A 13,338-nucleotide genomic window follows, 5' to 3' on the forward strand; every position below is an offset into this window, starting at 1 on the left:
TATTGTACATAAACCTACATGTATGACGTGTATATTCTATTCATGGCATCTATTGTTTTCAGAACAAAAATTAAAAAAATTCATTGTTTAATAACTTTATGTAATTCAATTTTTTAGATTTTAAATATTTACTTTATAAAGTGATTATATTTATAATTGTTTTACAACGTGTTACTGTAGTTAGTATACGAGTATACTTGATTTGCCTAAGATTATCTTTTAGTTTGGATAACGGAGTTTTTATGTAGGCCAATTATTATGTTATATACACATTTTATCAATGCACTTAAAAATGTATTTTATTTAATGCTGTATTTTATATATTACTTAATAAGCATAATATAAGTATCTATAATTAATGTAATTTCTCTATAATTTTCAAAGATACGAATTAAGTAATATAGGTATATATAATAATATTATATTTTTTGAATAAATTAAGAATTTTTTAAATTTAAATATAAATATGGACAGATATATCCATACTATAATAATGTATCTAATATGAACTGTTATAATATAATAAACGTATTGGAAATATAATAATACTATTTAAATGTTTTATGGATTTCGTTTTTAAAACATTATAATGAAAAAAATAAACATTGAACTTGTAAGATTGAAATTAATCCGGTTTTAATGCTAATGGAATTATTTTGTTGTTAATTATGTAGGTACAGGGTGGACCAACACGTTTTTCATTTACCCGTGAAATAGCCACGGGGAAAGCGGTAATACGAGTACACGGTGGTCCACCCTCGGTATATATTCGAATCGTTTTTCTAATTTATTTTATTGCTGATAAAATGTTTAATATATGTTTTATATTTATGAAAAATTGCAGTCGATCGAACGTGTACGTCCGCCAGTCTAGCCGTCAGCGTAAAGCTTCTTTCGCGAACAGTAATCGAATGGGAAACGTCGCAACGATGGCGCTATAATGCAATCTGAGTGTTGTTTTTGCCGATCAGCTATACCAAAAATCGTGTCGATCACAGGTAATTTAAAAAAGCCAACATAATATGATATGAACATCGGTGTTTAAAAAAAAATGCACGTGGTTTGCACAACGCGATAATGCGTCTTTAATGAACCATCTCGGTATCTTGGCGAGAATTATGGGTGCGCAATAATATTACATTGATTGCAATATAATGTATCATTATTACTATAGGTATGTATACGATCGTATAATTATAGCCGTTTGCAATCCCCGCGGTATAACGTGAAATAATATTAATCTCACTGAACAGCGACCTTGTGATCCGTTTTGCTTGGTACGCGATTTTTGCGATTTCCGACGAACGGACAGTAATCGGACTACAAAGCGTGGTGTGTACGCATACTATCGCGGCATACAATATATTATGTTATATAATATATATTATTATATCTTATGTTTTTAACACACACCGTCAGCAGATTGTTATTTTTAATATATTTTTATTATTATATTATTGTGACCGTCAAACGCGCAGAGGCGGCGGCGGTGTATAACGGCATAACAACGGTAATTAATAATTAACAATAAAATATTATAATATTATCGTAATGGTGGGTGACGGCCGCCGTCGTCGTCGTCGTCGTCGCCGTCCTTCCTCGTCGTCACCGCCGCCACCGCCGCACACTCTGTATAACTCGCGTAATTAACCATTAGACATATATACCTATACACCGCGAGCGCACACCGTTCGTCCCGTACACGCACACACACATACACACACACACACACACACACACACACACATCCATACACATACACGGGCGCGCGCGCGCAGGTTTTCATGGTGGCGCACATCTGCCTCTCGGGCCGAACAAGCACGCACGCACGCACACGTATATGCCTCGGCACCAACTCGCGTATAATATACCATAATAATAATAATAATAATAATAATAATACGGTCTGTGAAAGAAAAAAATTGTACACACGCACACGCACCGTCCGCAGCGCGTCGCGTACGTACAAACACGTCACGTGGTGGGGGGACGTGGGGTCCGCCGCCGCCGCTGCCACTGCCGACGACGACTGCGACGACTGTATGCTATACGACGAATGGGTAGGGTGTGCTGCACTGCGTTGCGGCGTACAATATACGTGTGCGTCGCCGTGCCCGTCGCCGAGCCGCGTCTGTTGTGTGTCGGCGAGTGCTGCGTGTGTGCGTGTGCGTGTCTGTCTCTCTCCGTGGCTCCGCGTGTCGTCGAATCGTCGTCCGCGTCGTCGCTGCTGTTGCCGCTGCTGCTGCTCCGCGTCTTCTCTGAGCTGTTTAGCTCTCGACCGTGTCTTCGCGTTGATTATCCGGAGATTCGATAATATATTAATATTTATAATACATAGGCGTTCGAATAAAACGTACCGTAACCGTACGGCGTGTGTTTCGCGCCATGTCGTAGTGAACGCGAAAGAAATCGAAGAAAACGCGCGCGAAAATAACCGAAGGGTTAGTCAAAGGTATCCGCAGCAGCTGCACTGGGGCGGATTTTTTCTCTCACCCCTTAGACCGCCGTAATTCGTTCGCGTCCAAACGCAGTCTACACGTCCGAAACAAATCGTCCGCGGCCGAACTTCGCCTGTCTGCAGAGCAGTCTGTCACGTCGAAATCTGTCCGGTCGCTCGCCCGATCCACCGGTGTTAGTAAGTAAGTACTCCCGTCATATTTCACTGTAGAATCGTATCCCGCGTAGCTATAAATACGATATTCTATTCTGTTATCATTAAGCATCAGCACTTTGCTTTGTATTGCCTAAATCCATCACTTTTGACCCTCCCCGCGACCGAGTTTGCGGTTATCTCGTCCCTATAGAGCAAACTACGTTAAAAGGTCCGCCTGGAGACTTCAAGGAGTGCAACGCGCTGGCCACAGTCGTCGGGGTAAATCGATTTCGCGGGGTTAGTGGGGGAATCCGATAGATCGCGATCGTCCGGTTACTGTTTTCACTCTATAACCGAGTGCGACGACACCGAACTGTGGCTCGTCTCTTTGTTTTATTCGTGTTATTATGTTGAAACAATCGTCGGCACGCACCATGTAATGCAATGCACAATATTATTGTATGGAGTGTATAGGGTCCGCGTGACGTACAATGCATGATTACACATACATATATAATGTGACATGTATAGAAGAGGAAACTATGCCCGAACAGCGCTGCGAGTAAATGGCGTATTCGACGAGAACGCCCGGTATTCATTCACTCCCCGCGCCCTTCGGACGGGTTCGATTTTGTTTTCGTGTTGACGTGTCATGTGCCATCGTGGTGTACCGTCGTTTGCGTACGAAATCCCCGGAAAAATGAACGAAAGCATCACGGTTTAAAAACCCGTTTAGACCCATCGACGGTCGGACATTTTTAACCTGCCGGTCGCGGTCGTTGCCCGACATACGCGACATAATAATACGTAAATGGCGAACATAATACGATGTGATATCGTATAGGGCTTTACCGCGAACGCCAATAAACATCTGGAACCGTGCGTGACATACGAGCGCGGCGTGCAAACTTGTTGCTGCTCTTTTGCGATAACAGTAGGTATAGGTACTTGTTAATCTTATCTCGGTCGATCTCCCGCATACGATCTACGAAAGCGGTGGAGTGGACACTCGGAGCGTGATGATGTTTCGGAAATCGCGGTTTTTTGGACTTCTATCGTTTATATTTTGGTCTTCTTGGATATCATATTCATAAAATCATAAGGTTGTACGGACGTCGTCGTTAGGGTCGATTTCCGACAACAATGGAATGACAGTGTTTTTTGGTCGAGTATTCCGTCTGTTTCTTTCCCTCAAAACCCCCGTCGACACCGTTTGTCGTACATTATTAATATTATTATTATTATTATTATTATTCGTCGACGGTCGTTATTTTCCAGGGGATTTTAAGTAACCTCTGCCGCCGCCGCCTTCGTTATGCTCGGATACGAGACGGGTATTTTAACTGTGCCACTCCTCGTGCACCTCCTGCCACCTCGGTCGGGCACTCGGGTATATAATAATAACAATAATATTATATTATCATAATACATGGTAACAATCGAGTCACATCGACTGTTATCGTAAACAACTGCCACCGCCTCTGCCGCTTGTTGCACCGGGGAAAAGTGCATTTTACTCGTTTCGATAAAACGTCGGTATATTACCTACCGTAGTATAGACCATTCTCGCAATTATATTATAATGATATTATACCTTCAACCTACGGTTTTTTAAAAAACATAATATTGTATACCTTATAAATTATACGAAGATATTATTATTATTATTATTATTGGAATTACTTTAGTGCATCGTCGTATAAAGAGGTACGTTGTTGTTGTCGTCGTCGTCGTACGTTCGAGTCGCAAGCGAGTCAATCGCCACTGTCACTGTTAACCCTTAATCACTGACCTTTTCGTGCGAAACAATACGCACAGAGAACGGTATTTCGCCGCGCATAACATGCTCGCGGGCAATTTAACAATCCCGTGCATTGTATTTCCACACACGCGCGCGCGCGCGCACGAGAGCTCACAGTTGCTAATTAACTACATTTACACACGCACAAACACATACGTATCATTTGTATATGTTACGTAGGTACTATAAGTCTGTGTATGTGTGCTCGTTGTCGGTCATTCGTCGTCGGATGGGGAGAGGGTGGGCGAGCATAAATCATCGCGTCATTCGTCGGTACGCGTTTCGAATCTGCGGCTAAGAGGGACAGAAAGCGGGAGAGAGTGACGTTCAAATCGTTTACGATCGCAAGCGCAGGAAAGCGTATTGGAAAAGCCACGTTTAACGATTGTCGTTTTCAATCTCTGATAATGATATAAGTATACGATTCGTGAACGGGTCTTCCTCTCCACCGTCAACAAGCTGATTGCTTGGCCATCCGGTTTTTCGTTTTTTTGCGACGACGACGATTGATCTCTATTCATAGCGATGTGTTTCCGCTGTTCACAGCGCCGCAACAACCGTCGTTCTCACGTCGACATTTAACAATTTCCTTGAGTGTAATATCGTATTATTAACTCGTATAGTGTATAAATTGTATAATATATTATTACATTCATATATTTAGGTGTTTAGGCAGCTCGAAAAATAATAACTCGATCAAGGTTTTTTTTCCATTCTCGGCTATTCACACGATATGCGCAAAACGATTTCTTTTGATCGTCCGTTTTCATTACGGCGGTGCTAGTGCGCTAGCCAGACTACGTTTGTAGTTCCGCTATTGCCTTTGGACGATTATTTGTTTGGTTTTTTGTACAAGTTTTAAGCATATATATATTTTTTTTATCTTCATTTCGTTTGTTGCCTTTTTTCAGTAATTTAGAACAAATAACAACGCACAAAATACAAATAATAATAATACAAAAAAAAAAAAAAACAACGATACAAGTGTAATATTATAAAAATGTATTGTGTAATACCAACATTGTTACACTTCATCAGTAGCTCTATCGGATGGATTTAAATAATTATTCGAGTTTGGAACTACTGCGTATTTGGGATTTTATTGTGCACGGAGAAGTAATCTATGCCTGTAAACGTTTAATAAAATAAAAATGTAATCCGTATAATATTGTATAGAAAATGTATAAAATAATTATTTTTATAATGTATAAATTAATGTATTTGTTTCTAGATATATATTACAATATTGTTCATTTTTAAATTTCATCGAAATAGTTTCTATGATTTTTATTGATTGTTTGCAAACGGTGTTTTATAAAACTATTTGAAGAGTTAATAAAAAAATTTGAAAAAGATTCGAATTTTTGTCAAATCTCTAATCTATATGAAATGCCCGAAATTTATGAAATCAATCGTCTACTAGAAAAAGTGTGAACAGAGTACGCGGTACAACATAATTTATTGTAAAACCATTAGGTTCCTTGGTGAAATAAAGTACTTGATACTGTTGTATGAATTTTGATTTTGCCAATATATGTGTTTAGTATATCATATTTATACATTTAAAGAGGATATAAATTTACCTTTAAACAATAGTGATTAATTCAAGTTTAAAATAGTTGTAGGTTTCGTTTTTATGGTGCGTTTTATCTGAGTGTTATAATAAATCACATTTGCCGTTAGTTTTATTATGATATATGTTATGTTTTATTTATATAATAACCTGGTAAAGAAAAAAATACTAAATTAATAATTTGTCGTAGGGAAAATTAAGAATACGTCACCGTATATCGTACTTACCTATTCAATAATAATAATAATATATTATACCTATGCTCGGTGACTCATCGGTATTATAAGATTCTCTCGACTTCTCTTTATAATACTATATAAATGTGTGTACACGTTTTTATAACACTTTTTTATTTTTTATTTTCTGTGTATGTAAGTATCCACGATACGTCATAGATATATTTTATATAATGTATACCGTTTAAATAAACATATATATCATAGCTTATGACAAAAATTACTAGACGATTTACTTTGAAATTAAGACGGATCTCAGTTGCCAAGTTCTATGTGCAAGTCACATTCATCACTATTCGTTATTCACCAACTTGTAGTCATATACTCGGGTCTGTTCAATTAATTAGTTTATGGGTCACAAGAACTTACCCGTCATCGTATTACTTTCAAGTTAGTACCTATATGATGTAGTGTCTGTACGCAGTCTAAAAACCAAAGTGCTATTTTGAGGTCGGCTAAAATACACACGCATACACATATTATATTATATTATTTACTAGTATATAGTGACGACTATTCGTGCACTACAAGAGAGCCGCTATTGGTATTTTGGTCGTTTTTAATGATCAATAGACGCGCGACCAGTCCGCGGTTATTATAAGTTATTCATTACTGTCGATCATAATATATATGTAGATAGCATAGGTGGGTATATGGGCAATATAAATTACTGCGCGTATTTTGTGTTTATCTTTTCGTTTATTACCTATCACCGTGAGCTGCAAAACCCCCGCTTTCTAACGCATTTTGTACATGAATTAAAACGATAGGTAAATAATAATATGTATACGATTATTTAACGAAACAGTTCAAAGTTTTAATTTGTTAAATTATATACTGTACATTTCGGTGTCGCGTGTAAATTATACAACCACTGTATAATTTTATCGCTGAAAATGTATTTGCGTCTTCCAATTAACAACGAAAACGTACGTAGGTATATAATTTGACGTTTGTCAATGAGACCGTAGAGTAGAATAATAAATTATTATGTACACACAACTCTTTATTTTTCACTGAGCTCTTCTTTTAATAATTCATCTCAAGTATGATGGTTTTTTTCTCGTTCATATACGCATCACCATCATCAGCCGCTCTTGTATCCGCACCACTCGATTTTCCGACAGCAGTGTTATCGCGCCGCGAGTATCTAATAATAATATGATATAATAATAATATATAATATGACACTATACGGTTCACAATATTGTCCGGAAACGTTTTCCCGGCTTTCGTCGCCTGTTCGTCGTATACGCACTTGTATATATATGTAGAGCATAATATATATATAAATATTGTGAGTGCACACACTCAAACACATATACATACGTATATATACACACACTCGACCAACCGCCGCCTGTTTGGAGAATCCAAAATCGATGTGACCGACTGAAAACCGCAAACCGACGTTAATTAGCGTTATTATTTCGTATACACACCAGTTCGCCCCATCGTGTATAGTGTGTAGTCTACCCTATTCGAGCGCAGGCCTACCCCTTTTTACTTCATCCCCTACAGCGCGTCACTCGGATTACACACTCGCGGAGTGTGGTGGTTATATCCCACTCCCAAAACAGAGCGTGCGTATATATAAAATAATATTGTTTTAAAATCGCTATTACTGAAAATGTCCGTGACCATTACGGTATACTTACTACACGGCGTGATGAGATCGATAAAAATGTTATTATTATTATATTGAAACAAAATAATAAGCACTATACAGATTATAATGATCTATAAACATCATATCGTTGGTTATATGCGATTAAACGTTCCAGCCTGCAGTCTACGATTTCGGTTGAATTGTATTAGCAACATAAACTTTATAGTTTGTATGCCCAGAAAATTGAATAATTTTAAAAACGAAGCGTATTCAAAATGTAAGTTCCTTACACACATTAGGTACACTTATCTCCGCGCGAATAGTGTTATTTCTACAAGTTCTAACTTCGAATACACTATAGCTATATATCAGTTTTTATAAAATATATTTCGTAATTTAATGAGTTGCTGCAGATTTGGTGTTTATTTCAAATTTAAACGCAAAATATTTCCACAGAGACAGATTACTGGATTGCGGTTTAGGGCTATGTATAAGAATTAGCCACTATAATTATTGTCAGAGGCATTAAATTTGACCTGTTTTTTTTATAACACCATCACCAATCATCGATGAATCTATATGACAAAATATACCTTGAATTTTCAATTATTCGGAGTTATTTATTATTATTTTTTTTGGCTGCTCTGCCATTTCAATGAACAAATTGCCTTACTCATATAAATATATAATTATAATGCATAATTGATTAGTAAAAAAAAATTATAAGTGGAACTTTAAACAGTTTAAACTGCACAGAAGCTGTCATTTTGGCTCTCCTGCAGTAAATTTGTTAAAAATAATTTATATTATATATGCATTGAATCTTATCAAAAATTTTTCGATTTTATTATATTATATAGACGGCATCAAATGCATACTTGATTTTTATGTTAATGTTCAATAATTCTTCATGGATTGTATATTGATTTCTACAATTTGAAATACGAACTGTACACCATGAATATTAGGTTTATACAAACAGACTTGGTCGTATGTTTTATAATATGCAATCGTTAAAACACATAGGTACGATATAGTTGTGCAATTGACTGGTTTTACAGTAACCAGCTATACGTTGTTATTATTTTTTTGTATCAGAATTTTTAAAATGATTTTTTTTTTATTTATCTTGAGACTGTTTTATTGGTCCGTAGCGTTATTATTTTAACAGTTTTCGATCCTATCGCGTACAGAAATAAATATAAATATATACGTATTTTTTTTTACGGTTGGCGCATTATTTTTAACGATCCGTCGTCCACCCTCACCCGACACCCGTTGTTGGATCTTAACTTTAAACTCGAGCCAAATACCCATTACGCACACATGGCTCCCTTAGACGCGGGTTTCCAGATAAACGGATGTTGACCACCAGCCAATACCCCGAATGACGTCATGTAATGTGCATAGTATGTCATTTTAATTGGTCCGGAAATATGATTTATATAATATTATAAATTCGTTATACATTTTTGCAAGATTCTATATAATAATAAATTAAAAATCACGATGTTCAAACATCTTATTGGCGTGTTGCAGTGTGGTGTATTGAGCATTCGTGTTGTAGCCGGTTGTCACGATTTTGCTCATCTGCAAGTCCCAACGATCTTTGGGTTGGGCGGATTCGCAGTCTTAGTTCGACAGAATTGTCGTTTCGTAATAATGATAATAACAATAATAATTATTACTATTATTAAAATCATAATAATGAGAACTTCGTCAGAGAAAGTTGACAAAAATATCCGTGTAAAAAATTTTGCAACACTTAACTGATACACAAGTATTATTAAACTAGGTGTTACAAGACAATAGTATATTTATAATTATTATTTATTATTTAATTTATTTAATTGTATTAATGTAAATGGTGCCAAGTTTGTTTATATTGATCAAAGTTTTGGAATAGACAAGTGGCATCAAACTATCAAAGTATATTATATACACTTATCTAGTTATACTTAAATTATATGAGATGAATATGACAGATAGAACTATAGATGTTAGACGTTTATTATATGGTAATAATTAATTTTAACGACCCTTTAATGTACAATTTGTGTTATTTTCCTAAATAATTATTTATATTATTGATATTTCAGGTACTATTATTTCATCTAAAGTTACCGTTTAAAAGTAATCAATTTGTAATTGTTAAGGTGTAAAGTTCAAAATATTCTTATTATTTTCTTGTTCAATGCTATTCGTTTAAAATATAAATATAATGTATAGTACTATAATAGATTGTCTATTGGGAGCGTATTTTACTTAAAAGTAATTTTTAATTTATTTATAGTTTTATATTAATTTACAATTTTAAAATTTTATATTTCATAAATCATTTCATATTGTAAAAACAATTTACACATTTATTTTTTTTTATAAATCTTAGGTAAATAATTATATATTCAAGGATTCTAAATAAATAAATTCGATTGACTTGATTACGCAAATAACAATGGCATAATTAAATAATTATTTAATTGGGAGGGTGAAGGGTCTTTAGACTTAAAAAAAAGGAGAAAGCAAAGAATCAGATTGTGGTAACTACCTCAGGTAATAGTAATATCGAAGTAAATCTTAAGGCAAAAATAAACAATCAAACTTAATGTCCGACAAGAAAATATATAAATCAATATAAACATTAAATATACAAATTATACTTAGGTGTTTTTTTATAAATTATGTATACTGTACATATAATGTATATCTTATACACTTTTATATACAACAAGGTAAGATTTTTAAAGTTTCAATCGTTTTTCTAACCTTTTTTCAAAATAAAACTTAAATTTATTGAGGTTTAAAATGTCTTATAAAAAATTTCTGGTCATAAATTATTTGTAAAACTTATTCTCCTGATGTATCCCAACAAAACGAAATTCCTTTAAATTTCTTAAGTGCGATAATAAAATAATAATTCCTTATAATTTTACTCATATAAAATATCAAACTGCATTGCCATTCATTTGCAATTTATAAGGTTTTTTTTTATTTAAAAGAAATATTTGCAATCTTTATTCTTTAAACCAAGACAATTATAGGTATACATATTATAATTGGATACACGTGTGAGGTAGTCACATGTAGTACCTAATCAAATGTAAGTACTACTCTCATTAGTAGTATTTTTGAAATATATAATTTATAAACGAAAATACTGGTATTATTTATTTTTCTGTACTATCTCAGTGTCTCGTACCGTACAATAATAATAATAATAATAATATAAATATGTTTATATAACAGCTAATAATATAACAGCTTCACGCTATCTGTTAACTTAGTAGTAATATATATTTATTTATTTATTTATTTATCTCGTTGCCATTCAATGTCACCACTATAATACATATACCGTGTGCCCCCTTAATGGCACGTATTTTCCCCCATAAACATTAAAATTTAACGTTATTATTATTTTCTTGTTGTGAATATGTGATTTACATTCAACACATGTGTTCAGTTAATATATTATATATAGAATGGTACAATATAGGTATAGGTGTATGTGTATAATATAATACATGTGACGACGAGAATTTTTTTTACTCAAAGTCTGTATGTAGGTGGCAAATACCTATTATGTATCCATTTTCTATTTGTTATCGTTTTTGAACGTTAAGCGTATATTTTGAATCAGGCAATTGTAACTTAATATCAGGTATTTATGTATGTATCAATAAAGGCGAATTTAATAAAATCAAATAAATAGTAATCGCTGAAGTGTAAAGTTTTCTTGATTTGATCGAGCAATAAAATAAATTTAAGCATTCAATTTGCTTTACATATACTTACCTATAATAAATATTGCATACTTGTTCCATTATTATAATATATAATTTATACATTTCTCAATTTCAATGTTGTTAATTTTCATGGTAAAATTGAAGATATAAATATTTCATTTATTTGTTGTGTACATAATATTGTAATATCTCACGATAATAAATAATTCACGAATAATCTTTTATATATTTTAAAAATTACATTTGTATTTGAGCCCTCGAGTAATCACGTCAAATTCATTTAATTTATAAGATTACATTATCGTTTTACCAATTTAAAATCGTGTGAAGTTTTTGTTTTTCTTTAAGTATACACATAGGTATCACATTTAAGTCTTGTGTATAAATAAAATGAGCGTGGTTTATTTAATTATCACCCATTTTTGTTCTTAGAAACATTTGAGTTGGTGGTATCAAACTCTGTTTTTAGAAGGTTGCACAGTTATAGAAACCTCGCTACTCTCTTTTATGTAGATCAAACCCTTGAGAGTTCTGCGTTCCCTCTGACCCTCTACATCTTGTCATCAACTAATTAATATTACATTTTTACCGTGCCGAGGTAGTGTATGATACCCTGTACTTCACCGAAAACGTGGTCAGTTATTTACGCTGAAAGGTTTGGTTATTACTACATATTATATGAATCCACTTCAAAAATAATGAATCTCATATACCTACTTTAAATTCGAATCACACAATAAGTTAGAAATATAATATGCTATGCTATTATTAGCTCTATATTATAATATTTGAGCGCGTGAGTATATTAAATATTAATGAACTGTAGGGATATTAGTTAAACACTATAGGAGACAGGAGTATGATATATATAAATATGATATATGCCGTATTCTTAGTTAATAGTATATTTACTTTTTTATTTATTTTCGTGTGCATATAATAATTTCAATAATTTTCATTATTATAATTCTAAACATTGTTTAAATATTCATAACATGTTATGTATTTAATAAGTGATTATGATATTATAGTAGTATATTGAAAAAATATTAATTATGGCTTATTTGGTTAGTATTAAGAATTGGAATATAAGTGCAGTATTGTTTGTATTGGTTGAAAATATTGCTTTATGATTTAAAACATAATATTAAATAAATATTAATGCCCAGCCTAATAAAATTGATGGATAATTTTATGGACATTAGAAATTTCACATACAATCCACATTCAATATTAATACAATCTCTTGATTGTGTATAATTAATATTTATCCAATCCTATGGGTTATTTTTTAATAATTTATTGTAAGCATTTCTAGTTGTTTAATAAAAATCTATTAATTCATGAATATTCGAGAATATTATTCGGGCGTTAAGAAATCCATGAGAACTATTTGAACTGGTGATATCTGCTGCAGCTCAAAGAGGGAATTTTAATTAACAATTTTATTTTAACCATCCTTGAGAGTAAAATTTATATATTTTGTACGAATAATAAATGTTATTTCTTTTTTTACAAAACAATCACAAATTCGACGTGGATCCTGAAGAGTTTTACACAAAAATTGTGAAAATGCAGCACTTTAGTTATATGGTTGTCATTTTTTTCTGATGTATTTTTATAATATTTATAGCTTTTGTTTCGCAAAAGCACTTCAGTAAAGGGTGTTGAATTTAATTACAACAAAACAATCCGGTGAAAAGAAAAACGATAAAAATATTAAAAAGACAATAAACAATGTATACTCTACACAATTAACAACTATAACAAGTGTAATAAT

The 13,338-nt window shown here is 33.3% G+C and overlaps 1 protein-coding gene across 6 annotated transcripts in view; it reads left to right on the top strand.

Annotated features, from left to right (window-relative positions):
• The window catches only part of LOC113549443 (polypyrimidine tract-binding protein 2), a 175,638-nt gene that overhangs the window by 45,842 nt on the left and 116,458 nt on the right, over window positions 1–13,338 (top strand). For 3 of the 6 annotated variants that reach the window (XM_026950744.1, XM_026950741.1, XM_026950750.1), the window contains exon 3: window positions 845–998. The gene's annotated coding sequence lies outside the window, so the exon portion shown is untranslated. Of the gene's footprint in view, window positions 1–844; window positions 999–2,114; window positions 2,640–13,338 lie in introns of those variants that run through there. The other 3 variants (XM_026950743.1, XM_026950749.1, XM_026950742.1) reach the window with 2 other exon arrangements.

Source organism: Rhopalosiphum maidis, chromosome 1 (genome assembly GCF_003676215.2).
Source record: "Rhopalosiphum maidis isolate BTI-1 chromosome 1, ASM367621v3, whole genome shotgun sequence".
NCBI lineage: Eukaryota > Metazoa > Arthropoda > Insecta > Hemiptera > Aphididae > Rhopalosiphum > Rhopalosiphum maidis.